This window comes from Hemibagrus wyckioides, linkage group LG07, assembly GCF_019097595.1.
Source record: "Hemibagrus wyckioides isolate EC202008001 linkage group LG07, SWU_Hwy_1.0, whole genome shotgun sequence".
Taxonomy (NCBI): Eukaryota; Metazoa; Chordata; class Actinopteri; order Siluriformes; family Bagridae; genus Hemibagrus; species Hemibagrus wyckioides.
In genome coordinates, this window is record NC_080716.1 from 29,314,974 (window position 1) to 29,342,642 (window position 27,669).

Here is a 27,669-nt window from a genome sequence, read left to right on the forward strand (position 1 = left end):
GTAACTGATTATTTTTGTACCACTGAAACTTCCATCCAGTCCCCTGCTGCAGCTCACAGCTCAGAGTGACGGTGTCTCCAGTGTAGACGGAGCTCTGAGGATTCACTCTCACAGTCGGTTTGGGTTTTACTGTTGGTATGAAATGATGAAGGAGTCAGAGCTGCTTTTCACTTTACAACATAAGCAGTAGATTCACTGTGTCTAACAGATGCTTTGTGTCTAAAACAAACATTTATATTTAACATTTGATACCAGATGTTACAGTTGTATGTTTTCTTACACGGCTGGTATTCAGTTTATTTTCTATGGGACAAAATTCATAATTGAATTGTAGTGTTTTCTGTTTTTTAGATTTTATGTATTCTCACCACCATCTGAACATATCTGCAATTACTTAAAAATGATCAAAAATGTGATTCATATAGTAAAACCACGACAGAGGACTTTTTCATTCACCTTAAAGACACAGTTGAGGGTTTGTTATTTATCTCCATTTAGAGGATCACTTCACATAACAGTTCAGATATTTGAAAGTTTATTGTATCTGACTTTTGTTTTTTTGTTTTTTAAATGTAAGTAATTCAATTATGCTAGTTAATGAATATATATGAAGCAGACTAGAAACATTAATTAGAAATTTCTACAACTGGATGGTTATCATTATTATTGCTTACATATAAGTTATAAAATATTTAAATGACTTAAGTCAAAGACATTAATAGAAATATAGCCAACAGAACAGAAGTGAATCAGGGATTATTTCCCCAGCAGTGTTTGTGTGAACAGACATCAGTCAAGTGAAGAGAAGATAATGAGACGTGTATTTAAATGCTGTGAGGGATTTCTACCTCAGGTGATGAGACAGAGACTGATGTGGATGATGCTGATCATCAAAATCTCTCAAGTTACTAAATAATCAGATAAAACTTTAACATTTCAAGGCAACAAAATGTCTTCTAGGAAAATCTGAACCCTAAAAAATAATGTTAACATATTAAATTAGAACTAAAAACACACACAGACTCACCTGATACAGTCAGTGTAACAGCATCACTGATCTCTGAGATCTGAGAGTCTCTCCCATTTATACTGCAGGTGTAGGTACCACTGTCAGAGTCTTTAACAGACCGGATTCTGAACTGCTGCTTTGTGTTGTCTGTGGAGAAACTCTCTCTTCCATCTGTATAGACTTCACTATTAATTTTCTTCCAGCTGTAAATCCACTGAGTGTCTCCTCCTCCCTGTATGTCACATCTGAGAGTAACAGTCTCTCCAATGAACACATGTGTATCAGGGATTATTGACACCACAGCTTTAGGACTCCCTATAAAACATTCTGTTGTTAATAAACCTTACATAAAGTCATTCCCAAGTCTACACTACTAATATCATGTTTAGAGTGAGTATGAGTACATGTTTTTGTTACTTGTTGATACTGATATGTGTAACCTACTTAATATTAAGAAATCAGGGGCATCATGGGGCATTTTATTTAGCACTAGTTATGTCAGTTGCTCTCTTGTGCTGCTGTCATTAAAATTGTGCTGTTTTATATTTAATATGTTAAGACATTTAAGCAGCATAAAATCTTTTGACTATAAAACTATTTATTGAATTTATAAACTCCATTTACAAACTTAATCTGGTATAAGTGAAATCAGCACTAAAAAGGAAACAGAAACAGAACATGACAAATATGTTAATAAGTTGGATTTTATTAAGGGTCTGTACACTCTTGTTGGAGTAAGACATTCTGGTCCATTTTCTCATTCAGATGTGGTTCCACTTTACTGTTTATCTCCTGTCCACCTAAAGTCAGGGCCATGAAGGAGAAAATTCCTAATAAATTAACTGTAATATTTTATATTTGATAATTAATTCTAATGTAGTATTTAAACCTATACACTGTATTTCTAACTAATATCATCATTTCTGTAATTAAAAGCTCAGTTAATTACAGGCTTATCTATTCATCTTACACCTGCACTGTGATAGTAATGGTTCAGTATGAGCTTGTCTAAGTGGCTGATGGAAATTGTAGAATTGAAGATTAGAAACAGAATGTCTGGTCTGATGAATCATGATTTCTGTGCCATGATGTAGATGATCAGGATTTAGTGTCTACAGCATGAATCCATGACACCAACCTGCATGTGAACAGTTCAGGCTGCTCGTGGCGGTCTAGGAATGTTTTCTTGATACACTTTTCATCCCTTAATACCAGTCAGACATTGTTTGAAGTTTGATCCATTTATGAACAAAATTTACAGCTAACTCCAGCGTTATACTGCACCATATAACAAAGCACAAAGTCCTTGCAAACTCATGCCATAAATAAAACAATGAGTTCAGTGTATTTCAGTTCCAGTAAAAGTGTTCAAGATGGGAAGGATGTGCAGCAAGTTAGAGTTATTAAGGATAGTGATGGAAAGGTGTAGAAACACTGTATTTGCTGATTTTAGATTGTTATTTTATGGATCCTGCACAAATCCTGCACCACCATCTGAACATATCTGCATTTTTTTAAATGAGCAAAAACATGACACTGTTCTGTAAAGCCATGACAGAGGACTTTTCCCAAAAATCTACAGGAATTCTGTAGCTGAACATAATCATCTAGCTCAGAAACATAAATCCTCATTTTCAGTTCAGTCTGACAATGAAAATAGGAAAGGTCTGGGATTTTAGTGAAGAGAAAATGTGCTTTGTACGCATGTCAATTAAAGTGCTTGAAATTACATGAAATGACATTGTATTCAATCTGACTTTTGTGTTTAAAACAATGCTGTGTACTGAGTATATGTGAGAGAATCCAGAATTGAAAAAAAAAAACAGCCAAACATGATAAATAATCAGGTTTTGACCAAATATTATTTCTGCTAGTACTATCCTTTGGTATCACATCAAGTCAACCATTACTCACAGAGCAGATTAATAAACAACAGAAACTGACCCAAAGCACTTTATAGATACTTTTAAATGCTTATTTTTACAGATTGATTAAACAGATGAACAAAGACAGTTAAGAGAGTTATGTATAATACTAATACTAATAATAATAATAATAATAATAATAATAATAATAATATCAACCTTTTAAAAAACCTATTCTAAAGCTAAAGATAAAACATCTTTAAAGCTTGCTATTGAAGAAGCTGCCCATAGAAAGTGGGCCAAAGAGCGACACCACAAGATAACTAAGCATTATCAGGAGTGAAAGTACAAGATCTCAAGAAAGTACAAGATTGAATGAAAAGCAAACTTAATCTAAAATCCTGATGCTACTGAAAAAGACATGATGATGATTCTTGTGAAAGAAATTGGTGTCTACTAGACAGGGAAGTGAAAGTCAACATTAAAGAAACAGGGACTCAGTTACTGAAAGCTCAAAATCTGAACCCTAAGAAATAATGTTAAATTATTAAATAAGAAACAAAAACACCCACAGACTCACCTGATACAGTCAGTGTAACAGCATCACTGATCTCTGAGGTCTGAGAGTCTCTCCCATTTCCTCTGCAGGTGTAGGTACCACTGTCAGAGTCTTTAACAGACCGGATTATGAACTCCTGCTTTGTGTTGTCTGTGTATTTTCTCAATCTGTTCCCTTTAAGATCATTATTATTTATCCTCCAGCTATAAATCCACTGAGTGTCTCCTCCTCCCTGTATGTTACATCTGAGAGTAACACGCTCTCCAATGAACACACGAGTATCAGGCGTTATGGACACCACAGCTTTAGGACTCCCTATAAAACATTCTGTTATTAATAAATATTACATAAAGTCATTCTCAAGTCTACACTACTAATATCATTTATAGAGAAAGTATGAGAACATGTTTTTGTTTTTGCATGTTATTTAGCACTAGTTATGTCAGTTGCTCTCTTGTGCTGCTGTCATTAAACTTGTGCTGTTTTATATTTAGGTTATTAAGACATTTAAGCAGCATAAAAGTATTTGTGTGTAAAACTATTTATTCAAACCTATTGTTGCATTCATCCTTTGATTAGAGCTATAAACACTGCATTAATAAACCAGGAACAAATTAATAAATTGTGCACAAAGTTCTCAGCATCAAAACAAATCTGCAGACAATGTAAAGGATAAACTATAAATCACCTTGAGTCTGGGACACTGGTATAAGTGAAATCAGCACTGAAAAAGGAACAGAAACAGAACATGATGAAAATATGGAAAATATTCAGTCTGGTAATGAAAACAGCACAATTTAGACACACAGAACCCACAAGATTAAATCTTATTCAGGAAATCTAAATAAATAAACAAAAATCATGATGATTTATACAAAAGTCATTATTCTGGTCATAAAGGTGTTTCACTTTATTGTGCAAAGTAACCAAATATGCAGCAGATATTATTAAGTGTGATAATCTTAGCTCTTTGACATAAAACAAAAAGACCATCACACTTAAAGAGAGTGTTTTTGTGTGTGTGTGTGTGTGTGTGAGTGAGAGAGAGAGAGAGAAAGGGGGGAGGGATGAAGTACGTCACTTCTCTTTCTCTCCTCTTTTGGTACACTTCTCCTGTACATGGTCCACCTGAGGTTAAGACCATAAAGGAGAAATTTCCTAATATTTTATATCCAATAATTATTTCTAATGTAGTATGTACATCTTTGTAGCACTAGAGTCCTAAGTAATCAATTGTTCTTACTTTTATTTATTTATTTTTTTTACATCACAGGCTAATTTATTATCTTACATCTGCACTGTGATGGTAATGGTTCGGTATGAGCTTGTGTAAGTGGCTGATGAAAATTTTACAGTTGAAGATTGGAAAAAGGATGTTTGGTCTGATGAAATACCATTTCGGTGCCATGATGTAGATGATCAGAATTTAGTGTATACAGCATGAATCTATGACACCAACATGTGAACAGCTCAGGCTGCTTGTGGGGGTCTAGAAATGTTTTCTTGGCACACATTTTAGCCTTTGTTTGGAGTTTGATCCATTTGTTCACAGCATGAATGTGGGTGGGTTAGGGGACAGTAAAATAATAGTTCAGTAATAGTATAATATACCCAATAATAGTACAGTGTTTTTAATAAATGTGAGGATATGTTCTGATATTTTATTATTCTAAATAGATGTTTTGTCTCAGACTAACACTGCTGTGGAAACTTGCTTTAATTATTGATTTCAAACATCCATCTTCACATCGGAATTAGTACTGAGGGGCCAACATGGTGGCGATGTAGGTGGTGGCATGTTTTTGGTCTCCAGTTTATGCTGAAGTGGTGACATGGCCTGTTGCTTAAACTGGTGACAATGTAAAAGACCAAGTAGAAAAGTTTACCATTTCCTCCTTAATAACTTGGGGAAAAAGGGGCAGGAATAAAACTAAACAAGTTTAGCTTGACAATGTCCTTCAACACTCTTGATACGGTTAATCAATTTAAAGGTTCTGCATCAATTTTTAGTAGTGCTGGGTGGAATCTTCAGGGCGATACAGAATGTCAGTGGATCGACTTCTGCCCAGTGAGGTTGTTGTAATAACCCTCAGAAACACTCCTCAGAAACTGGCTGCTAAATAAAACACACAGAATCTATTGCTGGTTATTCTTCATGTTGCTCAGTTGTTCCTGTTATAGAGTACACATTATCCTTTGGGTCTTTATATGTTAGAGGTTTGCGTGACAATCTGAAAAGGTCTGACAGTCTTATTTTATAAAAGAAGTGCAGCTGATTTTATTTATTTATTTATTCATTTATTTCTTTTTCAAGAAACTCATTCAGGGGAGACAGATCTTATGTTTTAGAGGATACAATGGGGAAACTCATTTTTTTAGTCGTGGCATCAACCACTCAGCTGGAACTGTTACTCTGGTATATTGGTTTAAATGGGACAATATTCGAAACTTTGTGCTCAGATGAAATCACAAGGGTTATAGCTGTAATTAAACAAGATAATGGCACCTTTATTGCCTAATGTATATTTGGGCACAATTCTCATGTTTCCAACAGGGTAATGCTGTCTCTCAACTTACAAAGTTTCCAAATATAATACTTATTATTATTATACAAATTATTATATTCCTTAACTTAAAAACTTAAGAAATATAATAATGTTTATTTTATTCTTAAAGGAGACTTTAATGTATGGACAATCTATCAAGTCTAGGGGGACAGTAGATATCCCCCTAGACTTGATAGTAGTTTAGGTAATGATCATTTGATCCTTTTGTGCTGACCTTACCTTGACTGATGCATGGCAGTTCTTTAATCTTACTGCCAATGACTTTACCTTAGGTCAAGGATCGACTTTTCTTTTTTCTAAATTTGTCCTGTATTTTAAAAAAAATACTTATCACATCCTTGCCCCCTTTTCAGTTAGTATAAAGTTGTGATATTAATAATAACCTGAGATTAAGGGGCTACTGGAAGTTTAATAATGCCTTATTCAAAGATGTAAAATTTAATGACAGTATAACTAATCTTGCTAAAGAATTATTTACAGAATTGAGTAAAGACTGTAAGCAACAATGGGAGTTATTAAAATATAAAGCTAGATATATAGTTGTTAAAAGTAGTAAGGAACTCAAAAGCATTAAAAATCAAACTTTTTCAAAGCAGCTTTACATAAGAAACAACATAAACAACAAACAGTCCTAGATGTCTGTACTATTAATAAAAGGTAAAATTACAGAGTTGCCTAATGCTTTGGATTTAGTTGAACAATTTTCAAGTGCCTCTGATCTAAAAGTTAATACATTTCACTAAATGTGAAATTATCCCAAGTCATGATATGAAGAACTGATCTTTAGATAATATTCCAGTTAAAAACAGTATAAAATATTTGGGTGTTAATATTATTAAAAACCCAATACACAGACACCATTTAATTTTTTTTGCCAAAACTAAAAACATCCTTAACATCTGGCTTCAGAGAAATCTTTAATAGTAATAGCTTGGTAGTCACTGAATTTAAGGTAGAAAAGTGCTCTCACATTGTATAACCTGCCCTTTCCCTGTTTATGTATGATAAAGCTATAAAGGACATTTTTAAATTTCATTTGCAAAAACAGGCCCCACAAATTTAAAAAGAATTTCTTTTCCAATTCTAGAGGTGAGGGTGGCCTTGTTTTCTTTAGATTTTGCAGACACAATAAACTAGCTGAAAAGATGGCTTGCAAATCCAACAGCATTCTGGTTTTTCAATCCAAAACATCATCTTTGACAAACTTGGGTGGCTTGTCTTTCTTATTGAAATGTAATTTTTTTTATCAAAGAAGTTTCCCATTGCCTTTTCTAATTTTCATCAGCAATGCCTTCTCTCTTCGAAACTTCTTGGTACATAGATTTTCTCTACATAAAGTTTTCTTCTGGAACAATGCTGCTAACTGTGAGAAACAAGTCCTTCTTTTACCTTAGATGATTTGGCAATGTTTTGGCAACATGGCTTTCCAGTTCAATCAAAAGAATATAACACCTTGATAAAAGATTTTTCAAATAAAAAGAAAGATTACTCCAAGAGGTACCGTATCTCACAAAAGTGAGTACACCCCTCACATTTTTGTAAATATTTTATTATATCTTTTCATGTGACAACACAGAAGAAATGACCCTCTGTTACAATGTAAAGTAGTGAGTGTACAGCCTGTATAACAGTGTAAATTTGCTGTCGACTCAAAATAACTCAACACACAGCCATTAATGTCTAAACCATTGGCAACAAAAGTGAGTACACCCCTAAGTGGAAATGTCCAAATTGGGCCTAAAGCGTCAATATTTTGTGTGGCCACCATTATTTTCCAGCACTGCCTTAACCCTCTTGGGCATGGAGTTCACCAGAGCTTCACAGGTTGCCACTGGAGTCCTCTTCCACTCCTCCATGATGACAACACAGAGCTGGTGGATGTTAGAGACCTTGTGCTCCCCCACCTTCCATTTGAGGATGCCCCACAGATGCTCAATAGGGTTTAGGTCTGGAGACAAGCTTGACCAGTCCATCACCTTTACCCTCAGTTTTTTAGCAAGGCAGTGGTCCTCTTGGAGGTGTGTTTGGGGTCGTTATCATGTTGGAATACTGCCCTGCGGCCCAGTCTCCGAAGGGAGGGGATCATGCTCTGCTTCAGTACGTCACAGTACATGTTGGCATTCATGGATCCCTCAGATAAGTTTATCTTGGTCTCATCGGATCACAGGACATGGTTCCAGTAATCCATGTCCTTAGTCTGCTTGTCTTCAGCAATCTGAAGCTTTTTTGTGCAACATCTTTAGTAGAGGCTTCCTTCTGGGACGACAGCCATGCAGACCAATTTGATGCATATGTACTCATATGTCTATTTCCCAAAGACAACCTCTGGATATGACGCTGAGCACGTGCACTCAACTTCTTTGGTGGACCATGGCGAGGCCTGTTCTGAGTGGAACCTGTCCTGTAAAACCGCTGTATGGTCTTGCCCACCGTGCTGCAGCTCAGTTTCAGGGTCTTGGCAATCTTCTTATAGCCTAGACCATCTTTATGTAGAGCAACAATTCTTTTTTTTCAGATCCTCAGAGAGTTCTTTACCATGAGGTGCCATGTTGAACTTCCAGTGACCAGTATGAGAGGGTGTGAGAGCAATAACACCAATTTAACACACCTGCTCCCCATTCACACCTGAGACCTTGTAACACTAACAAGGCACATGACACCGGGGAGGGTCAATGGCTAATTGGGCCCAATTTGGACATTTCCACTTAGGGGTGTAGTCACTTTTGTTGCCAATGGTTTAGACATTAATGGCTGTGTGTTCAGTTATTTTGAGGGGACAGTAAATTTACACTGTTATACAGGCTGTACACTCACTACTTTACATTGGAGCAGAGGGTCATTTCTTCAGTGTTGACACATGAAAAGATATAATAAAATATTTACAAAAATGTGAGAGGTGTACTCACGTTTGTGAGATACTGTAAATTCTCCTGGAATTCATTTATAACAGATATATACTCTGGCTCTTGCTGAGGAAGTTTTGTAACAAGGTTAAAGAAGTCCATTATAAAATCCTTCATAAAATCTACTGTTAACTCCTCCATTTCTAAATATTTTGACAGTGATAAGACTTGATCATTTTGTGGCCTTGTGGAAGAAAAAGCTGCCCTTTTTTTTTTTTATTGTAGCATTACTAATAGATTTTGGGTTTATTTAAGTTCCTATATTTTTTAGCCCGATAAATGTGGTTCACAATTTTGTCCTTGTTATTTATCAAGATAAACGTGCAAATCAGGTTTATTATCTGGACTGGACTATGACTTCTCCTGGACGTCTTGATAGAAGCTTTTTGGACATCGGTGGATGTGAAAATCAAATTATGAAATAAATCATTATTAGCATACTATGTGATGTAAACAACTATAACTTTTTTTTTTACCGAGCTGTCTAAGATGGAGGGTGCGCATGCGCATCTCAGATTTTGGCAGCAAGTCTAATCGACGTGTAATACATCTGATGTCCTGCTCTTTTCAATGCCGTGTTACAGCAAAACAAACGTGAGAACTCACTGAGCTAGTTTAACGACACTTAAAGTAAGGTCAACTAATGCAGAGTTCACACTGCAGGATTTTAGTCCTGATCTTCAGTCGCCGACTAGTTTCGCAAAATCAAAGCAAATCGGAGCGCGTGCACGCGAGGGACAGTCGCGCAGTGTGAATGACCAAAAACTCGATCTGACAGAGTCACAGATGAGTCGAGATATTTGGCATGCTAAATATCTGGACCTGTCGGAGACTCAAAGTCCTACAGTGTAAAAGGAGCTCTGACTGAAACATACCTCAGCGATGACCTACAGCCAAGAGAGTGAGATACAGGGCAGTGGTCAGTTCGGGGAGGAGTTATAGACCACAATATCAGCCAGCATGGCTTCAGCTGGAGCATAATATTATAGTTTAATAGAGTTTATAGGTTTTTATCAGAAAAAAATATATTGAATATAGTTATATCAGAATAAATACGCTGTACAATAGCATCAAATAGAAATAAAGCAGAAACATTTGCTTGACCAGCTGCATCTGCAGCAGCACATTGAAAAGTTATTCATTTGTTTAATTCTACAGAACACACAATCATTATTCCCCGCACTGACCATTTGTCTCACGAACTTTTGCGGGATAACATTTCCAGTGTCGTGCGAGAACTTTGATCTCACGTGTGATCTTGCGTTATTTCCTTATTATTTCTGGCGTACGTTCGGTTGTGAAACGCAGTTTGCGGACCAGACAGTGTTGCCGGAGATTCTTCGTGTGAAGTCATGCAGTGTGAAAGCTCCTGTCTCCGATCGTGAACCCAGCAGAAACTGAAACCTACCCCAGATAGTCGTGCAGTGTGAAAACAACATGATCTGACCACTCTGAAAATCCTGCAGTGTGAACTCGGCAGTAAGTGCTCTACAGGTGCTGCAGGCCCAGATACACCTCTGATTAGAGAAATAGTTGGAAAAATCTAAACAAAGGACTTTGAACTATATGTTGTATGTCTATGTAGCACCAGGTCCTGGAGAAACCTTGTTTCATTTCACTATGTACTGCGTCAGCTATATGTGGTTGAAATGACAATAAAGCTTCTTGAATATATATATATATATATGTGTGTATATATATACACACACTATATTGCCAAAAGTATTCGCTCACCTGCCTTGACTCGCATATGAATTTAAGTGACATCCCATTCCTAATCCATAGGGTTCAATATGACGTCGGTCCACCCTTTGCAGCTATAACAGCTTCAACTCTTCTGGGAAGGCTGTCCACAAGGTTTAGGAGTGTGTTTATGGGAATTTTTGACCATTCTTCCAGAAGCGCATTTGTGAGGTCACACACTGATGTTGGACGAGAAGGCCTGGCTCTCAGTCTCCGCTCTAATTCATCCCAAAGGTGTTCTATCAGGTTGAGGTCAGGACTCTGTGCAGGCCAGTCAAGTTCATCCACACCAGACTCTGTCATCCATGTCTTTATGGACCTTGCTTTGGTCACTGGTGCACAGTCATGTTGGAAGAGGAAGGGGCCAGCTCCAAACTGTTCCCACAAAGTTGGGAGCATGGAATTGTCCAAAATGTCTTGGTATCCTGAAGCATTCAGAGTTCCTTTCACTGGAACTAAGGGGCCAAGCCCAGCTCCTGAAAAACAACCCCACACCATAATCCCCCCTCCACCAAACTTTACACTTGGCACAATGCAGTCAGACAAGTACCGTTCTCCTGGCAACCGCCAAACCCAGACTCGTCCATCAGATTGCCAGATGGAGAAGCGCGATTCGTCACTCCAGAGAACGCGTCTCCACTGCTCTAGAGTCCAGTGGCGGCGTGCTTTACACCACTGCATCCCACGCTTTGCATTGCACTTGGTGATGTATGGCTTGGATGCAGCTGCTCGGCCATGGAAACCCATTCCATGAAGCTCTCTGCACTGTTCTTGAGCTAATCTGAAGGCCACATGAAGTTTGGAGGTCTGTAGCGATGGACTCTGCAGAAAGTTGGCGACCTCTTCGCACTATGCGCCTCAGCATCCGCTGACCCTGCTCCGTCAGTTTACGTGGCCTACCACTTCGTGGCTGAGTTGCTGTCGTTCCCAAAACTTCCACATTCTTATAATACAGCTGACAGTTGACTGTGGAATATTTAGGAGCGAGGAAATTTCACGACTGGATTTGTTGCACAGGTGGCATCCTATCACAGTTCCACGCTGGAATTCACTGAGCTCCTGAGAGCGACCCATTCTTTCACAAATGTTTGTAAAAACAGTCTGCATGCCTAGGTGCATATATATATATATATATATATATATATATATATGTATATATGTATATGTATATATACATAGGTATATATAGGTATATATATATATGTCATAATTCTTGTGTATATATATATATATATATATATATATATATATATATACATAGGTATATATAGGTATATATATATATATATATATATATATATATATATGTCATAATTCTTGTGTAGAGAGTCTTCACCAACATAACATATCTGTCACTCCTCTACAAAGGTGTAGCAAAGGGCTGTGTCAAAGTCTGGTCTTAAGTATACTGCTGGACAGGTTCAGGAAATCCAGGTTAATCATCCTGGAGAAGTCTGTAATTTGTTCTCCTGCTATCACTGTGTGCACCACTGCTGCCCTCTGCTGGCTGCTGTCGGTGTAGCATGGTCTCAGAGTAACAAACAGGATTTAATGTTAATTAATACAGTAAAATATACAAGAATTATTTTCATGTTACAGTTTTTACTTAGAAGTGTGTGATTTTCTTTACTGCAGACATCTAGCAACAATTCACCCCGATTCTATGCTCATATACAACACTGATTTAGCTCTAATCTTGATTTACAAACCTCTAACCCTGACTGTCTTACTCCCTCTGCCAGGACTGGGAAGAAATGCACTTATGATGATGTTGTCTAGCAGAGTTTTACACTGAAACCATGTACTTCACTTCATAAGTAGCTTTTGATTGGCTGTAATGTTGATTTCCTGATTGGTTTTCAGTGTTGTGTTAGTCCTGTACATCAGTGTACCAGTGTGTAGACATGCAGAAAGAGTAACAACACTTCTGTTTGATTCCTCATTTACTCCTGACCTTTACTGCACTGAGATCCTCTACTGACACAGAATAATACTGCAGGATCGAGTTTTCTGTCTTTAAGATAAAACTTTATTAATCCCATGGGGGAAATTCCAGTGTTACAGCAGGAGACAAGAAACATTATGAGACAATGAAAAGACAACAATATAGCAGCAGTGAACTGATAATGATGTATTTATTTAATTGATCAAACATTTCATCCATAAATCTCCTCAAACAACTACAATTAAAGTTCACACATCTGAAAAGTCACACAAATCTAACATCAGCATCTAACTGAAATTGCATGTCTACTCCTTGGTCTATAAATAGAACAAAATCTCTCCAAAAAAGTCTACTCCCCATTATTTAACTAGAGAAAAGTACAGCAGTACAAATACAGTAGAGGTAGAACTAATACTGAGAAAACACAAAACACAATATTAGTTCAGCACCATATTTCAGATAACAGTCAATAAACTTGTTTTTATATTCCATACAAAGCTGGATGTAGGGCTTATTGAACACTACACACATGATCACTTTCACCTCATGAGGAGGTTTACAGGCTTTAGCTAAACAAATCTATTCAGAACAGTGAGGGTGTCTATAAGATGGTAAGAAAATAACAGCAGGACATTAAAATGAGAAATCAGAATTATTTTAAAATCAACACAAAACCATAAAGAAAAAGAAATTCTGAAATTATTTTATCAGTAAATGCATCCTCTTTTTATAGATGAATGTTGCTCACTCCTCTATGACTGCATTCTCAATTCTTTCTTCATCAGTGTGAGCTGTTAAAGAAATTTAAAGTCATTTCTTTCATTACACAGTGTATTCCATGTAATTATAGCAGAACGAAACCAAACTGTATTTGATATTGTCCTAAACACAGTTTAAAGTGTGTTTGTAATTTGAATTTTAGAACAAGTGTAGATTTTTGCTTTTAAAATAAGAAGAGTGAGACAAAAGCTTTCTACTTTTCCTCAGGTGAAGATGTTTTTCTCACAATAATTAAAGTCATGATACTCGTTATGTGAAGTGTAGAGACGTACTGAAAGAGTTCTTACCTCGAGCTCTGTAACATATGAGCAGCAGAATGATGGTCACCAACAGATACGGAGAGACCGTCACCACACTACAGATCAGCATGAGCACTGAGAATGGAGCTTCTACACCTGATGGACCTGAAGCAGAATAAAATAATAATTATTATAATGTTTTGTTCATGCTAAACTGTTGGTATGTTTATATATATGAGCCTGATTAAAACACAACAGTAATCAACATAATCAGAGCTATTCAAAATGTTCAGTCACATCTCTTATTGATTATTTATTGGTAACTGAATTTGTATTCAGTCTGGAAAGAAAAACAGGTATCCTTACTCAGAATTATAGAAATCGTAGGAAATGTATTAAAGGGGAAAAAACTATTGTCTTTGTCAGATTGAACATTTCTTCGCAGTTGGAATTCTGAATAATCTGTCATGAAACATTTTCCTAGTGGACAGTGTAGGCTGTAATTCTTTTAGCACTAATGAATATCATTGCACTTCCACGCTTGTGATTATGTGACTGGTAGAAGAAAATAGAACAGGGTTAATTAGAAAGAGGTGAGCATGAGATGATGTTTTGTGTTATTTCCAGAATAAATTGTCAGCAGTCATGGTTTCTTACAGAAATACATTTACAACACAGCCCTGTTTACAAAAGCCCAACTATAAAGTGAGTATTAGTTTCAAACATGATCTATGGATAAAACAATAAAACACCTATAAAGTGTAGTTAGATGAGTGTAACTATATATATATATATATATATATATATATATATATATATATATATATATATATATATATATATATATATATCCAAAAGTTAACTGAAATGAACAGTTCTAATTAAGATTACAGCATGGGGCAGGATTGGTGTAAAATGATAAAAACTATATTATAAAACTATAAATAAAGAGATTTTTTAGAAACAAAAACACAACAGAAACGGTCCAAAATATATGTGCTCAGCTGACCTCTAGTGGTCTTGTGGGGAAGTGTCCCAAATTCCTGTGACACTTCTCACATTATAAGTTGTTTTCTCACTAAGCTACCTATTTTCACACCCTTTTAATAAATATATATTTAAATAAATGCAGCTTTCATGTTACAGGAGAACTGTACAACATAAACTCCATTGTCCTGAAGAGTTTTACATGTCTGAAAACAGAACGTTATATGGAATAAACTGACTGTCAGAAATAATCATATGTAATTCAAAACATTTGTGTGTAATTTTAATTTAGTCGTGCATAATTTAAAACTATTGTATGTAATTCTGTGTTTTGTCAGAGTTTCAGATTCCAAAATCTACGGCTATGATAGTTTACAGATAGGAGATTTTCTGTTCTTGTTAGAGTTACAACTCCAAACTGTACGACTATGACAGTTTACAGACACAACGTTTGTTTTCACAACACCTCTGTTACACGCACCACATGTGAATTATGACCACAAATGTAGTGTGTTAATCCACTGTCAAAACTACGTCATCAAGGTCACAGGCATTACTATCCAAGGGAAGATGAATCAATTCCACGAAGTGCACATGCTCCCCGCCACCGTTTTAAACCACTGGCACCCTGAGAGCTAATCTGTTTTTTTTTTTTTTTCGTCAAATTGTTTCTTCAAATTTTCTTTAAATGTTTTAATGGTTATTTATCACTAATAACAGTGAGGAGTAATATTACAGAGATAGTTTAACTATAGTATTTAAGATTAGCTCTCAGGGATCACAGTACTTTTTGTAGAAAATATAATATTCATTGTTATTACAAGCAATATAACAGGGTATTGAACTGTATTCTGAAGGGCTTTATACTGTTGGTCAGTAATACAGTGCCCAGTGTAACTGAAGCTCTTCATTTACCTTCTTTAATAATAAATGGGCAAGATTTTATTGGGTGTAGCCTGCCAAATAAATTAATAAGAACTTTATTGACCGAAGATAAATTTCCAAATCAAGCTAGCCGAAATAACGTGACTTCAACTATTTCCCAAGAGCTCTAATTTTAAATTAAGAACCATGTCTCTCTCCTTTCCCATACCCCCTGAAGCCAAGGAAGTACACTACAAATTTTTAATGATATCTATCCATCCAATAATTGCACTGTTTGTGATGTTGAAATTGAATGACTCTACATTTATTCTTTGACTGTTCATTCAGTAGAGCCTTTTGATCTGATGCATTCGAGTGGCTTAAAGCTTCAATCAAGCTGTCTTCTCAATTTTCTCATTTTTGGTTTATTAATGGAAGATGTACCTACTCAGTTCGTGTTGAATATTATTTTAATTTTGGGCAAATTTTATATTCATAAAACAAAGCCACTGCTTTCTGTTTATGAAAAGGAATTTTGGAAGTACTGTAAATCTGTAAGTTTGTTAAAATATAAAACTGGAAGAAGGCTGTTTAATTTATTTCAGAAATTTTACATTCTTTTTCTTTTTTTTTTTTGTTTATTTTCATTTTGATTGGTGCTCTGTTCTTCTTATGATCTTGTACTGCCTTATTGTATTTGTGTTTTTTGCAATTAAAAAAGATTATAAAAGATTAGCTCTCAGGGCCCCACAGTGGTTTAAAACGGTGGCAGGGCACATGCGCACAAATCGATTCATCTTCCCTCGGATAGTAATCCCTGTACCTGTGAGCTTGTTGACATATTTTTGACAGTGGTTTCACACACTGTTCTTCGTGGGCGTAATTCTCATGTGGTGCGTGTAACAGAGCTGTAGTGAAAACAAGTGTTGTGTCTGTAAACTGCCATAGTCATACATTTTGGAGTTTTCAGACTTCTAAAGTGGACAGATGGTGGGAGCAGGTTTATCAGGAGCATCTGTAACCTTTACAGCCCAACTCTTTGGTGTTTCAAGAACAACAGTGTCCATGATTATGACTGTGTATACAAAGCATGGTGGGACTTCAACGGAGAAGAAGAATAGTGGCCGGAATTTAAAAGTTACTGATAGTGACCGTTGAACACATTGTGTCCAATCAACACAGAACTACAGCAACAAAAGTGAGAGTAGAACTTAATATTCACCTTAAAGACCCTGTTTCCACAAAAACATTCTGCAGAGAAATTCACAAAGCCTTAATCACAGACACCAATGCAAAAATGCAAAAAAGATGGTGTCATGATCATAAAACCTGGACAGCTGAAGACAGGAAATGAGTGATATGATCTGATGAATCATCATTTATATTACTCCTAACAGCAGGTCGAGTTTATGTACGAAGAACCACCAAGGAAGCGAACAACTTGGACTGTCTGGTTCCAACTGTCAAACATGGGAGGTGGATCATGTTACTGCCACCAAGTATTTGGAAATTCTAAGTGATCAGGTGCATGCTATGGTCCAAATGTTGTTCCAAACAATTATGCCATTTTTTAAGATGTTTATGTTCCCATACACTCAGCCAAAACAGTTAAGTCTGGGTTTGAGGAGTGCCATTATGAACTTTAACAAATGCCCTGGCCAGCTCAATCACATGACTTGAATATCATCAGACCAGTGTGATAAATTTTGGAGAGAAGCAGGTTCTCTGCTCCAACCTCTCTGCCATGGTTAAAGATCTGGCAGGAGCAGTGTTTGTACAGGAGACGTTGTCCACTCATGGGCTGTCTGGAAGTGCTGGTAATGCAAACAAAGCCACTACAAAAAGCCAGCTCTTGACCAAGACAAAGTAATGGTCATCTTGGGTGGGTTTAATATCCTCCTTTTTTCTTTGCACAAATATTATGTTACAGTTACAGTGCAAAATTGTAATCATTTATAAGTGAAATTTCATTTACAGACAAAGTACAGAAAAAATTCCCAGATGTTCCAGTGTCAGGGCAGCACTCAGAGAAAAATAAAATGAAGAACACAAGTTACGAGTAAAGTAATAATTTGTAACACACACACACGCACATGCAGCTTCTCATGTTACAGCAAGACTTCAAAACATAAACTACTCTGTCATAAAAACTTTTACATGCTGGAAAACAAAAAGTTAAAGCTTTACCTCTATTCTTTTTAAAAAATTCTTAAATACACTGTTTTAAAACTTTTTTAGCCAAAAATGACTAATAAATTTAAACATTTCAAAATTTTAACATTTTCCAGTATTTCAAGATTTTGAACATTCTGGAATGATAAGTAATTACAATAATAAAGCAATATTTATTTGAACCCCTTTTAACAAACCTGTGATCAAAAGAGAAAAAAAAATCATGACATACCTCTCACTGTAATCTTGACAGGATCACTGGGCTCTGTGTAGTAGTAGCCGATCTTATAGTAGCTATGATGTGTGTAGTAGTTTCTCCTGTGTGCGCGACACCGGTACTCTGTTTCTCCTGCATTATCTTCTGTCACTTTAAGTGTGTTCTCTTGTTCTCTGTTCAGATTCTGTAATGACTGATTATTTTTGTACCACTGAAACTTCCATCCAGTCCCCTGCTGCAGCTCACAGCTCAGAGTGACGGTGTCTCCAGTGTAGACGGAGCTCTGAGGATTCACTCTCACAGTCGGTTTGGGTTTTGCTGTTGGTATGAAATGATGAAGGAGTCAGGGCTGCTTTTCACTTTACAACATAAGCAGTAGATTCACTGTGTCTAACAGATGCTTTGTGTCTAAAACAAACATTTATATTTAACATTTGATACAAGATGTTACAGTTGTATGTTTTATTACTCGGCTGATATTCAGTATATTTATGTAACAAAATTCCTGACTGGATTGAAGTGTAGAAACACTAATTGCTGATCCTGAACCACTATCAATCCTATCAATCCTCCAACATATCTGCATTTTTTTTAATGAGCAAAAACATGACTTTATAGTAAAGCCATGACAGAGGACTTTTTCATTCTCCTTAAAGTATGGAAGTATAATAGTGCCAAAATTCCTGAAAGCAAAATAGCATATTGAATCACATGAACTGAATAAAAACTTGTCACAAAAAAGAAGTTTGAATTTTTCTGCTTTGAAATTTGAACTGAATGAAAAACATCCTTACAGCATTTACAAAAAATACAATCTTCAATATTTTTCAACCTCACAAATTGCGGGCTGTGAAGACAATGGACAATGGAAAGACAATGGAAGGTGATTCCACCCTCAAAGAAATAGGACAGAAAAGTCACCAAGAGCATGAAGTAGACAAGATACAAGCAGCAAGACAAATGAGAGAATGAGAAAATGAGAAGAGAAGAGAGGCTGTAAAAAAAAAAAAGCAGTTTGCATACTCTCTCCATGCTTGGTGGGTTTACTCCGGGTGCTCCGGGTTTCCTCCCACTGTCAAGAAACATGCTACTAGGCTGATTGGAGTCTCTAAATTTGCCCGTAGTGTGTGATTGCATGAGTGACTGTGTGTGTGTGTGTGTGTATGCATGTGTGCCCTGCGATGGGTTGGCACTACGTCCAGGGTGTATCCTGCCTTAATGCCCGATGACGCCTGAGATAGGCATAGGCTCCCTGTGACCCGAGTGTAGATCGGATGTTAAGACCTGAATTTTTCGACCTGAATTTGAACGCTCCCATTTTGTCGACCTGAATATTAATACCTGAATTTATTCAACCTTAATTTGTGAGGTTGAAAAATAATGAAGATTGTATTTTTTGTAAATGCTGTAAGGATGTTTTTCATTCAGATCAAATTTCAAAGCAGAAAAATTCAAACTTATTTTTTGCGACAAGTTTTTATTCATTTCATATGATTCAATGTGCTATTTTGCTTTCAGGAATTTTGGCAATATTATACTTCCATATTAAAGCCACAGAAGAGACTCACACATGAGAGTTTTTTTTTTTACATAAAATGTAAGTAATTCTATAATTATGCTAATCAGTGTCTATATGTGTCTCTTGTGCATTACATCATCATTAAAACAAGGAGGAGTGCTGGCACATTTTTAAAAATGATGACAGCAGACAAAGTTATAAAATATTTACATGAGGTAATACAAAGACATTAATAACTAGAAATATAGCCAACAGGACAGAAGTAAATCAGGGATTATTTCCCCAGCAGTGTTAGTGTGAACAGACATCAGTCAAGTGAAGAGAAGATAATGAGACTCGTATTTAAATGCTGTGAGGGATTTCTACCTCAGATAATTAGACAGACATTGATGTGGATGATGCTGATCATCAAAATCTCTCAAAATCACAGAGTTCTCTAATAAAACCTTATAATTCCATTGCCTTATGTAATCTTCAGATAATGGCAGAGCCAACACAAGGTGAGATTTACTGCCTTCATTCTTAATGTTCACTGTGTTCTATTCATCAGACTGATTCACCACAATTTTAATGTAAAACGTAATATAAAACCCGGACACTACTGAAGAAGACATTATGGTGATTCTTGTGAAAGAAATTGGTGTCTACTAGACAGGGAAGTGAAAGTCAACATTAAAGAAACAGGGACTCAGTTACTGACAGCTCAAAATCTGAACCCTAAAAAATAATATTAACATTAAATAAGAAATAAAAACACCCACAGACTCACCTGATACAGTCAGTGTAACAGAAACACTGATCTGAGAGTCTCTCCCATTTCCTCTGCAGGTGTAGGTACCACTGTCAGAGTCTTCAACAGACCAGATTCTGAATTCCTGCCTTATGCTGTCTGTGTAGACTCTCTCCCTTTCATCTTTGTAGAGTTCATTATTATTTTTCTTCCAGCTGTAAGTCCACTGAGTGTCTCCTCCTCCCTGTATGTTACATCTGAGAGTAACACTCTCTCCAATGAACACATGTGTATCAGGCTTTATGGACACCACAGCTTTAGGACTCCCTATAAAACATTCTGTTGTTAATAAACCTTACATAAAGTCATTCCCAAGTCTACACTACTAATATCATGTTTAGAGTGAGTATGAGTACATGTTTTTGTTACTTGTTGATACTGATATGTGTAACCTGCTTAATATTAAGAAATCAGGGGCATCATGGAGCATTTTATTTAGTACTAGTTATGTCAGTTGCTCTCTTCTGCTGCTGTCATTAAACTTGTGCTGTTTTATATTTAATGTTAAAGACATTTAAGCCTATTTGAGTGTAAAATTTATTCAAATCTAATGTTGCAGCCATCCTTTGATTACAGCTATGAAAACTGCATTAAAAAACAAAGAACAAATTAATAAATTATGCACAAACTTCTCAGCACCAAAACAAATCAAATCTGCAGACAATATAAAGTATAAACTATTTATAAATCACCTTGAGCCTGGGACACTGGTATAAGTGAAATCAGCACTAAAAAGGGAACAGAAACAGAACATGATGTAAATATGGAAAATATTCAGTCTATTAATGAAAACAGCACATTTTAGATACACAGAGCCCACAAGATTAAATCTAAACTGCCATCTGTAAGAAAATACATTTTAACATCTCCAAATGAAAAATAAATTAAAAATACTATAATCTAGACAAAGGTCAGTATTCTGCTCATGAATGTGTTTGTTTCACCAATTATGTAGATATTATTATAATTGAAGTCTGAAAATCTTATAGCTGGGACATAAAACCAAAGAACAATCACACTGTTATGTATTTACAGAGAGAGAGAGAGAGAGAGAGAGAGAGAGGGGAAATGTCTCACTTCAATTTTAGAGTGATTTTTCTGCATTACATTTTCTGCAGTGTGGATAGAGAAGACAGGGAAATGTGACCAGACTGGTGGAGGCCTGTGGTTGAAAAGTGGATCTACAATGACTTTGACACAGTCTACTGGTTACTATAGGACATTTTAATCCTGACCTTAAATATATTGTAGTAATTTTAAAAAGAACTGTTTATATTCCTCTCATCACCTATCAGTCTGCTCCCATACACTGAGAACAATCTGTACACATCTGTTTTATTTTGATGAAGTTAAAGCAGTGATGGTCTACTTCATAGAATTTACAAGAGGCAAGGATTTATTTCTTTACTTTTTTATTGTTCATTGCCCAGACAAAGTGTTTAATTTTCTTAAAGGTCTGTACATTTTCTCATATTGAAGTGGTTCACCCTCCCCCCACCACCCATTTCTGTCCTCTTTTGGTACAGTCCTGTCCACCTGAATTAACTGTCAAACTGTATATAAGATAATCAATTCTAATGTCCCAATTAAACCAGGAGTTCTCACCTGGGGAGCCGTGGCCCACTAGAGGGCCTCAGTGATCCTCCAGGACCAAATAATCTTTTATTGTAGCTGATAAAATTGCCAAACAGAAAACAGCACACACTGTCGAGGAAACTTTAATTTTGCCATGTGTTACTGCAATTTTGAGAGAATTTAGAGAGGAGAAGTCCAAGAAAGCAGCTGAAATACCGCTTTTAAAAGACACAGTCAAGCGCCATGTCTCCTGCATGTCCAAAGACATCAAAGAACAGTGTGCAGCACGGCTTCACAGCAATGGTGCAATGCAGTGGTGGCTCAAGTGGTTAAGGCTCTGGGTTGTTGACCGGAAGATCAGGGGTTCAAGCCCCAGCACCGCCAAGTTGCCACTGTTGGGCCCTTGAGCAAGGCCCTTAACCCTCTCTGCTCCAGGGGTGCTGTATCATGGCTGACCCTGCGCTCTGACCAACTGCCAAGGATGGGATATGCGAAGAAAGAATTTCACTGTGCTGTAATGTATATGTGACAAATAAAGGACGTCTGCACAGATGGAGTTGCAGTGATGATGGGCAAGCACTCTGAGTGGTCCAGCAGATAAAAGCTGTTACACATTGCTCTTTTCACAGAGATGCTCTTGCTACAAAAGATATGGAACCTACTCTTCATCACGTTCTACAACAGGCTACAATGTTTGGAGAGCAACAAATTGCAGATTGCTTGCTGAAAACCACTTGCTGCTCATGCACACAGAGGTGAGATGGTTATCCTGGGGACGACTGACTCGCATCTTTAAACTGAGGGAGGAGCTTTGTGATTTCCTTGTAGACAACAGGTCTGAGCTTGCTGATTTTTTGAAAGATGAAAAATGGCTCCCACTACTTAGCTGCCTTGCAGACATACTCAATACATCAATGTTTGTTTTAACTCACTCATTACACCTACATTGTGATGGTAATAGTTCAGTGTATGAGCTTGTAAAAGTGGCTGATAGGAAGATAAGAAAAAGGATGACGAATCATGATTTCTGTTCAAAGAATTTATTTGTCTAGAAATTAAAAAAAAATTATACCTCATATTTCATGTGCACTTAAATTTTCATGTTTAATAAGAAATTATATATACACCGTATAATATATTATATAAATTTACTTATTTATTTATTAGCATTTTTCATTTCCTTTATTTTGCATTGTCACATTGTCTTTTGGAATATTCGTCTGATAACAATCAGTTGCTTGTGGGATATGACTGTGTGTTAAAGTGTGTGAAGCTGATTACTGATGAATCCTAAACTTGCTGCTGCAAAATTATGGGTCATATGAGGGTCATACAAGGATTAATAATATATGAAGATGTGTTTTAAATGTTTATTGAAAATATCATTTTTATCCATTGGCTTATTGCAGTTTTTGCACTGTAGGTGATATTTTGTGGCTATAAAAAGTCCAATGTAATAACTCTGTGGAGTAACATCACAAAGAGAGAGAATTTAAAGAGTCTATTAGGACAGAGAAACAATTTTAAGGTTGTTTCAGGTTAAGAATCTTGTTTTAAGAATGGTGTGGAGGAATATCAGAAACCAGACAACATAAACAGTAAATTGTGGACAACATGACTTTGTGTTATGGACACTGAGGGAAGAATGGACTGAAGGAAACCTAATTCACATCTTAGACACTTCACTTGAAAGTGAGGTTGGAGCTAATGACAGATTCAAATATAGACCACGGTAAGATTGAATGAAGACAGTGACCCAACTCTTCCTTCTATATCTTATGTAAAGGGTTAAGAAGGGTTAAGGTTGGTGCGTTAAATTTTTAGTGGAAAACAGACCCCCTCTCACCCTAGTTTTTACTAGGAGCATCACAAATGGAGTTATTTAAATATACATAGATATATGTGTGTATCAGAACACCACTGCAGCATTAATTTCACGCCATAAGTATTGTGGTCGTAAAAATTATTGTAACGTCTGGGTGCCCCCGCCCCATGCGGGGAGTGAACCCGGACCGCTGTGGTGGTGGCATGCACTGGCATGCCATGGAGAAAGACCTGGTGCGGGATTTAATGAAGTACTACTTTATTAACATAAACACAAGACATGGGGCAGACTAACCTAACACTAGACATGATGTTACTGAAATCAAAACAAAACGGAAATCTAAAACCTAAACATAATCCTTAGCAAAAACAAGCACATGCCATAACCAGATACAGGACAAAACCACAGCGCAGATGAACAATGACCAGAACACAAGGCTCCCTATTTATAGGGCTAGACATTAAGGTAATTGGGGAACAGATGATAAAACAGGAAGGAGAACAATAGGAAAGGCATGACACAAATTACACACGAAAAAGCAGGCTTCTGAGATTCACCTGCCAGCGCCCTCTCCGGGCCTGGCAGGGAACTGTCCAGCTGTTCCTGACAAATATAATAAAGTAAACAAAGACATCTAACAGAAAAGAAAACAAAATAGTAGGAATTCCTTTCTTTCCTTCCTTTCCTTTCCTTACTTACTTCTTTCTGCTATTTTTGCTCGTAATTTTCTCTTTATTCACTCTTCCGTTTTCTGTGCTCTTCTCTCTAAGTTGCTAGTTTGCATTTCCAAATATCCAGAAATGAAGTAGAGTTTTATTCAGATTAGAGGCAGGATAAATGTGTCCATTGGTCCACTGCTTCTGACAGCCTTTTTTTCTCTTTTTGTTTTTTGTTTTTTTGATTAATTTATTAATTTATTTATTTTTCTGGAGACTAAGCAAAGTTTATCAAATCAAATTTTAAGAAAATGTCATACACATTATAGACAGCAGTTTCCACTTGGTCAAACACTCAACATTTTTTTGTGTAACATTAAACAGAATGTCAAGAAATAATAATATTCACTGCAGCATTAAGCATGATAGATAAGAGAAGCAACATTTCACTGGAATAAAGCACTTAAATTGAAATGTGGAAGCAAAACTAAAGACTCGCCCTTGAAGCCTTTATTATAAAGTGTACCATCAAAGCTTCCTGTGTAATATTCAGTATCGAGCTCAATCAGCGGTCTCAGCCAGGTGTTACCTGCTCCAGGAAAACTGGACAGAGCCACCAGGTGGCTTGATTTCTCCGGCAGGAATCTTCTCTCCGTACATATGGAGTCCTGCTCAAGTGTAAATAGTTTCCTAATAAAGTGGCCAGTGAGGGCATTTTCTGACACCTTCTCACTTTGAATAGTTCTTTTGCCTTCATCTGACTGCTTTTGACTTTAAACAAGTTCAATGATGTCAGTGGATTTAAATTTACCCACATTATCAACAGGTAAAAGTTAGTTATTGCTTTCAAACCTTCATCTTCACACCTCCTCCTCTTCTTCACAGCTGAAATTGCATCACTAAATAAAAATAGAAAATAAACCACATCTGATACCTGCTCTTTGTTCTCAGGACTCTACCACTGTCCCTGCTCTGTGTGTGTACAGGACTAATGAGAAGAGTTTGATAACACAACTAGATGACCAAGCAAAATAGGAGCTGAAATTCCCATAACAAAATGTTAGTGATAATTAGAGAGAGAGAGAGAGAGAGGATAGATACATGTACACTAATCAGCCATAACATGTTCCCCTTTTTCCACCAAAACAGGGACAAGGCATGAACTCTACAAGGCCTCTGAAGGTGTGATGTGGTATCTGGCAGCTAGACATTTGCAGCAGATCATTTAAGTCCTGTAAGCTGCAAGCTCAGGCCTCCATTCCAGAAAACAGGAGACATTAATTAAATGTGTAGAAGATGTCTGTATTGAGTCGGTCCAGGACCATATCCATATATCTGCACAATGTGCAAATCAGGTTCAGTATCTGGACGTCTGACTATGACCCCACTCAGACATGCAGCTCAATATTCAAAGGTCTGGATAGGAGTTTTGTGGGTGTGGAAAAGAGATATGCAGAAAAACGGACATGTGACATCAGTAAGCACAGCCTGTACAATGAACATGCTACAAAAAATTCAGTTACATTCTAATGAATTAATCTTCTGGACCACACTTCACTATGCTTTATTACTTTTCTTCTGCTATTTCACAATTTTAGATTTTCTTTATATATTTTCGCCAAATATTTCCTGGAATATGTCAAAACAGACCAGAACAGCAGAAGATCACTCCTGTCAGACAAGAAAAGGAATCCAATCACAGAGTGGACACAGGCTCACCCAAGCTGACCATTTGAAAATGGGAGATCTGGTCTAATGCATCTTGATTTTTACTGCATGATGCATGAGGCAAATATTTTCAACTTCACACAGCACACAGCTGAACACACAGCACTGAATTAAAAAAAAGAAGAAGCTAAACCACAGCTTCCAATTTGTCTCTGTCCTCATGTCTCTAAAAGAGTCACTGCCCTGTGTGTGTCAGTGTCAGTGTACAAGGCTAATGAGAAGTGTTTATTTCTGCATAAGTTTTTGATAGATTTTTGTGTATTTTCCTTGTCTGAAGTTTCACATTTTCTTCCTGAATGTGGATGTCCAGGAAGTTTTTGGGTGTCTCCAAGACAGGATAAGCTTCAGCATAAAGAGTTGAAGATGGATTCATGATTTTATGAGTCGATCACCGCAGAGTTCCTTTGTTTTTAGGTTCTTCTCATATGAGGAACATCACTAGTGGTCTTGAGCAAACCTGAGCACCCCAGTACTGTATATTCTTGTTACAATTTTTCTAAAGATAACACAACCTGCTGCACCAGCATTCCCTACTTATAAATTCATAACATTTAATTATGCATCATATGGAAAGTATTCCTAACATAGATGAACACTAAAGCTTCTGACCAGAAAAAAACCTCTGAGGATGATGAATAGCAAAAATTCAATTGTGAAATAAGAATAATTATTCATATCTACAATGTCCATATAGAATATACCCAGTAATAGTGATGGTATAGTGTTCCTAATAAAGGGTATGTTCTGAAATCTTATCAAACTGAATAGTTGTTTTGTCTCCAAATGACTCTGCTGTGGAGACTTCAGATTGGACAACTTTTGAGTTAAAAAAAGTTCAGTGATGTCAGCTGAGTTAAATTTATCTGTTATCAACAGGTAAAAGTTAGTTGTTGGTTTCACACGTCCATCTTCACACCTCCTCCTCTTTCACAGCTCAACTTGCATCACTAAATGAAAATAGAAAATAAACCACATCCTTGACATGCTCTCTGCTCTCAGGCCTCTAACACGGTCACTGCTCTGTGTGTACAGGACTAATGAGAAGTGTATGTTTCTGCACAAAAGTTACTGTTATTTTTATCACATAAAATAATAATTAGTGAAAATTAGTAAATAATGATTTGTGATTATTTTATAAATGCAGTGCTTTAAATTGGTATTAGTGTGTATTAAAGTGAACATTTCTACAATAATAACAAAAATGGAAATATAGGTTATGAGGCATTTTCTTAGAAAATCTAGATAATGGTTTTTCTTGTTTTTCTTGTTACATTTACTATGATTTTTAACACAAAACATGTTTCTGTATAAAGGAAACAACAGAAGATGATCATCAGGTACAGATTCCAACAATTTACACTCATTAGATGATTTAAACTCTACTTGTATTCTTGTAGAACTATGTATTATGTAGAACCCTGTTGATCTTTTATAGTTACTGAGAGTAGTTACACATGAAACTAAACCCTTCTCATAACAGATATGGAGACACTGATCCACCTGAGCAGTCATGCTGAAGTACACACAATGTCCTAATCACACAATAAGATCATCACTCAGGACATTCAGACTGCAGATGAACAACTTTATACCCCACCACTCACTCTAATGAAGACACAAAGAGAACATTTACTCACAGAGTATCACAGAGAGTGGACTGAGCTCCATCCTGTCCCTCTAATGACTGACCGACTGACAGAGCAGAGGTGTGAGTTAAAGCCTTACC

At 36.5% G+C, this 27,669-nt stretch overlaps 1 protein-coding gene and 1 long non-coding RNA gene across 2 annotated transcripts in view; both read right to left on the minus strand.

The window, feature by feature from the left end:
• LOC131356753 (uncharacterized) lies at nt 1-27,621 on the minus strand. The gene is made up of 3 exons (XR_009205077.1): nt 27,581-27,621; nt 20,852-20,887; nt 1-129 (listed from the first exon to the last, which is right to left on the minus strand). It is a non-coding gene; the product is annotated as an uncharacterized LOC131356753 (long non-coding RNA).
• Nucleotides 1-27,669, minus strand: part of LOC131356295 (leukocyte immunoglobulin-like receptor subfamily B member 2) — a 62,327-nt gene that overhangs the window by 14,264 nt on the left and 20,394 nt on the right. The window lies entirely within an intron of this gene.